Source organism: Propithecus coquereli, unplaced genomic scaffold (genome assembly GCF_000956105.1).
Source record: "Propithecus coquereli isolate 6110/MARCELLA unplaced genomic scaffold, Pcoq_1.0 Scaffold44, whole genome shotgun sequence".
Lineage (NCBI taxonomy): Eukaryota > Metazoa > Chordata > Mammalia > Primates > Indriidae > Propithecus > Propithecus coquereli.
Genome location: NW_012150174.1, coordinates 5,513,729 through 5,519,047, shown reverse-complemented (window position 1 = coordinate 5,519,047; position 5,319 = coordinate 5,513,729).

The window sequence follows — 5,319 nt, the reverse complement described above, 5'->3', positions numbered from 1 at the left end:
GGGAAAGATACAGCAAATCAGAGGTAAGTTGCCATTGGCATTAGATGCAGAGATTGATTGGCTTGAAGTCTACTTAGATTTCTTGTTTTCGTATCTGAGTAAAAGAGTCTTGCCACCAACCAAACTGAAGAACGTCACAGGAACAAATCTGAAGGAGTTGATGATGAGCTCAATTGTGTAAATATTGAGTTTGGGGACCATGGTGTATCCAGGTAGTAGGAAAATATAAAAGCTGGAAACTCAGGAAAGAGCTGTGGAGCCGGGAGCTGTCAGCATGTGGAGAACTGGTTAAAGCCAAAGGAATGGATGAGGTCACCCAGAGCAAGAAGGGAAGGGTGCCAAGGACAGAACTCTGGGTGAATAGCATTTAAGGGATGGGCTGTGGATGAAAATCCAGTGAACAAGATGGATTCAGAGAGATTAGAGAGATAGAACCAGGAAAGGGTGATGTTACAGAAGCCAAAGGAAAAGGATTTCCAAGGAGAGTGGATCTGAGTGTTAAATACTACAGAGAGGTAAGGAAGATAAGGGATAGGTTTCAGCTTTAATGACTTTTTAAAAAATTATTTTTAAAATTTTTTAATTTTTAATTTTTATGGATATATAATAGTTGTATACAGTTATGGGGTACATATGATATTTTGATACAAGCATACCATGTGATCAAATCTGGGTAACTGGAATATTTATCACCTCTACATTTATCATTTCTTTGTGTCGGGAACATTCCAAATCTACTCTTCTAGTTATTTTGAAATACACAATAAATTATTGTTAACTATAGTCACCCTATTGTGCTACTGAACACTAGATTTTATTCCTTCTATCTAACTGTATTTTTGTACCAATTAACCAACCTGTCCTTATCCCCTCCTTCCCACTACCATTCCCAGCCTCTGGAAACAACCATTCTATTCACTACCTCAAAGAGATCCATTTTTTTAGCTCCCACGTATATAAATGAAAACATGCAGTATTTGTCTTTCTTTGCCTGGCTTATTTTACTTACCATAATGTCCTTCAGTTCCATTCATGTGGTTGCAAATGACAGGATTTCATTTTTTGTTTTGGTACAATAATATTCCATTGTGTATATATGCCACATTTTCTTTATCCATTTATCCATCGTTGGACACTTAGGTTGATTCCATGTCTTGGCTATTGTAAATAGGCAATAAACATGAGAGTGCAGTTATCTCTTCAATATATTGATTTCCTTTCTTTTGGATATATACCTAGCAGTGGGCGTGCTGGTTCTCTTTTTAGTTTTTTGAGGAACCTCTATACTGTTTTCCATAATGGCTGTACTAATTTACATACCCACCAACAGTGTTCAATCATTCCCCTTTCTCTGAATCCTTGCCAGCGTCTGTTATTTTCTGTCTTTTTGATCAAAGTCATTTTAACTGGGTGAGATGATACAGCTTGAATGACTTTGATGAGAACACTGAGGTGAGACAGTGAACGCAGTAAATGCAAACTACTCTTTTTAGACGTCTGACTGTGAAGGAGAGTAGAGAGATAATGCAATAACTGAGGCAGGTGAGGGAGGATTTTCTAATGTAGAATGAGGCTTGGACATGTATGTGGGATGAAGGAAGGAGCCCAGAGCCAAGGAGATAATATAGTTACACTGCCCAACCCAGACATAGGCCAATTTTGGAGCAAAACTCCAGAAGTAGGAGTTTTCTCCTCCCTCTGGGCCACTCCAGAGGATCCCTAGGGCTGGTTCCTCAAGAGGGGGCCACCAGGTGTCCCTCAGCCTTTGCTCTTATGAAGACATGTTCATTCACATGCCCTTATTATTTGTAGAAGATGCAAGGGAATCAATCCTAGTCTCCACTTAGTATTGGCTTTCTGAAAATTATGCAAAATACTGACTGTCTCCCAGATCACTTTATTAGTGCCTTGGGGTGGTAATTTCACAGAAATGACTCTGAGGCACAGTTGAGCTGGCTAGCAGAGATACGTTTACACTTGAGGGATCTGTCTTTCCTATCATGCCTGCCTCCTTTGGGGCTGGCCCAATTGTCCCCAGGCCAGGCTCTCGGGGGGCTGCACCCTTACCATCCCTGCTTCCTTCATACTCAGAAAACCCTTTTCCCTGGGCAGTTAGTTACTCACTGTCCATCTCTTGGTGGCACAATTGCATCTTGGGAAGGTCAGGGGTGTGTATCTTGGAGGAGATCCAGAAAACGCTGTCAACACTGCACAGATCCCAACGTGCAGCCTTGGACATGCAGCCCTTACCCACGTAACCCCAGTGGGACACACGTTGAGGGTTTATGTTTTCTACAGGGAAACTTTCTTTATAGAAACTGTCTGCCGAATGCCCAGAGTTACTCCCAGAAGCCATGTTTTTGCTGCATCTCCCTATTTCTCATCCCCATCATTGGCTAATTGGTCCAGGGTGGACATCTGGCCCAAGAGTTTTTCCCTGAATCTTTTTCACTGCAGAATCCAAGCACCACCACTGTGTCTAGCACACAGTAGGCCTTTGGGAAAAATTTCGTGAGTGAATGTTTTATCTTTGCACTTACCACATACTGTTTGCTTTACAAAAAACGCTCTTTCTCCACTCTCATCATTTAGCTAACTCCAACTCATCCTTCAAAGCTGACCCAAAACATCAACTGCATGAAGCTGTCATTGATTCCCCACCTCCAGTCTGTTCTGCAACGTTCAGGGTTTATCACTGAGGTAGAACTTTGCACTCCGTATCACAAATATTTACTGGCTCATCTACTATGTCGGCCTCTGGATAGATAGATATAGATATGGCTATTGATATAGATAGTCTGTGGTTTCTTTTACTTAGCATAATGTTTCAAAGTTCATCCACATTATAGCATTTATTAGTACTTCATTCCTTTTGAGTTCCAAATAATATTCTTTTGTATGGATGGGCCACGTTTTATTTATCCATTCATCAGTTAATGGACATTTGGATTGTTTCCATTGTTTTGGGTATTATAAATAATGTTGCTATGAACCTTTGTGTACAAGCTTTGCATGAAAGTATGTTTTCATTTCTCTTAGGTATCTACTTAGGAATGGAATTGCTAGGTCATATGGTAACTCAATATTTAATATTTTTTTTTTTGACACAGAGTCTCACTCTTTTCCCTGGGCTACAGTGAGTGCCGTGGCGTCAGCCTAGCTCACAGCAACCTCAAACTCCTGGGCTCAAGCGATCCTTCTGCCTCAGCCTCCCAAGTAGCTGGGATTACAGGTATGTGCCACCATGCCCAGCTAATTTTTTTCTATATATTTTTAGTTGTCTGATTAATTTCTTTCTATTTTTAGTAGAGACGGGGTCTCACTCTTGCTCAGGCTGGTCTCAAACTCCTGAGCTCAAACAATCCGCCCGCCTCGGCCTCCCAGAGTGCTAGGATTACAGGCGTGAGCCACCGTGCCCGGCCTGAAGCACAAAATTTTAAGTTTTTATAAAATCCAGTCTATTTTTTCTTTTGTCATTTGTGCTTTTGGTGTTGTATCTAAGAAGCCTTTATCTAACCAAAGATCCTAAAGATTTACACCTGTGTTTTCTTCTAAGCATTTTATAGTTACAGCCCCTACATTTATGTTGATGATCCATTTGGAATTTAATCTTAAATTCAGTATAAATCTGATCTCCCCCAACCCACCCCCCATCCCAGGCTTAGATCGGACCCTGATTGCTTAGAGCAGAAGTACAGGAATGAAATCTAGCAGTGGGACATCTCCTCTCTTTAAAAGAGGGAAGGCTTCTCCCCGCCACCAATGTTGCCTTTCAAAGTGAGAGAGTTCAATTAGTGTGACACTCTCCATTAATTCACTCTGTCTATGAAAATTAGAATGACTTACTTGATTCATAAATTTATGAAATAGGCTGGGTATGGTTGATTCAGTGCCTCCTTTTTAAATTTCTTTTCTTTTTTGTTGTTGGGATAGAGCCTGCCCAAGAGAACAGAAGTTCTCTTCTGTTCCTCCTTATGCTTTTTTTTTTAATTTTTTTTTGAGACAAAGTCTCACTCTTCTCCCCGGGCTACAGTGAGTGCCGTGGCATCAGCCTAGCTCACAGCAACCTCAAACTCCTGGACTCAAGCGATCCTCCTGCTACAGCGTCCCGGGTAGCTGGGACTACAGGCGCACACCACCATGCCTGGCTAATTTTTTCTATTTTTAGTTGTTTTGCTAATTTCTTTCTATTTATAGTAGAGACGGGGGTCTCACTCTTGCACAGGCTGGTCTCAAACTCCTGATCTCAAGCAATCCTACTGCCTCGGTCTCCCAGAGTGCTAGGATTATAGGCGTGAGCCACCGCGCCCAGCTGCTCTTCCTTATGTTAAGTCTCACCTGGGCAGGGCTCCATACCTGGAAGCTGCTAGGGTCTAGAGCTACCCGCACTGGATGGTGAGTTCGCCTAGTTCTGGAGTTCATTAGCTTATTTATTTGGCTCTCATTCTAAGTTATATGCCTCAATTTAGCCTTTTTCACCAAAAAGGTGATTTTTTTTGCCACCACCTACCTACCTACCTATCTATCTATACATATATATATATATATATATATATATACATATATATATATTTTGTGAGGCAGAGTCTCGCTCTGTTGTTCTGGCTAGAGTGCAGTGGTGTCATCATAGCTCACTACAACTTCAAACTCCTGGGCTCAAGTGATCCTCCTGCCTCAGCCTCCCAAGTAGCTGGGACTACAGGCATGAGCCACCATGCCTGGCCCCAGTGTATCAATATTATTCGCTATGGCTTCTTAATTTATTTGTATCTCAGGCACATGGGAGGGGTACTCTGGACTACATCAGAAACTCTAACACCCTCTTTCCCACTTTAAGCCTAGTTCTGCTAGGTGGTGGGAAGAAAGAAAGGGCCATTTCCCTTCAATTTTCTTCTCTCCTGCTCAGCTAGACACTGGAGATATTTTGGTCATCTACAGCCTAAGCAGATGTCCAGCCAGGAAGTAAAATTACAGTCTATTCTTCTTCTTGTAGGCAACCTTAATTTCTACAAATGATTCCTTTAGAATTCTCTTCCTTCATTCCCCAGTAGTAGCCTTCAGGTAGAGAATAAGCAAGCACCCACTCATTGTAAACAAATGCTGCAGTCTCCACAAGTCCAACTACCTTCAAGAAGTCTCCCTGTCCCTTTTAATATATTTCAGAAGGTTGGGAGTAGTGGTGGTGGAGGGGTGGTGGCTAATGGCAGCAGGACCAATTCTGCACTCTCTTTGTAAGCCCAGGGAAAGATTGAACAGTAGGAGGGGTTCTATCCCCCCAAATATAAGCTGTTCTTTTTAGAAGGTGAGATATTTAGTTTT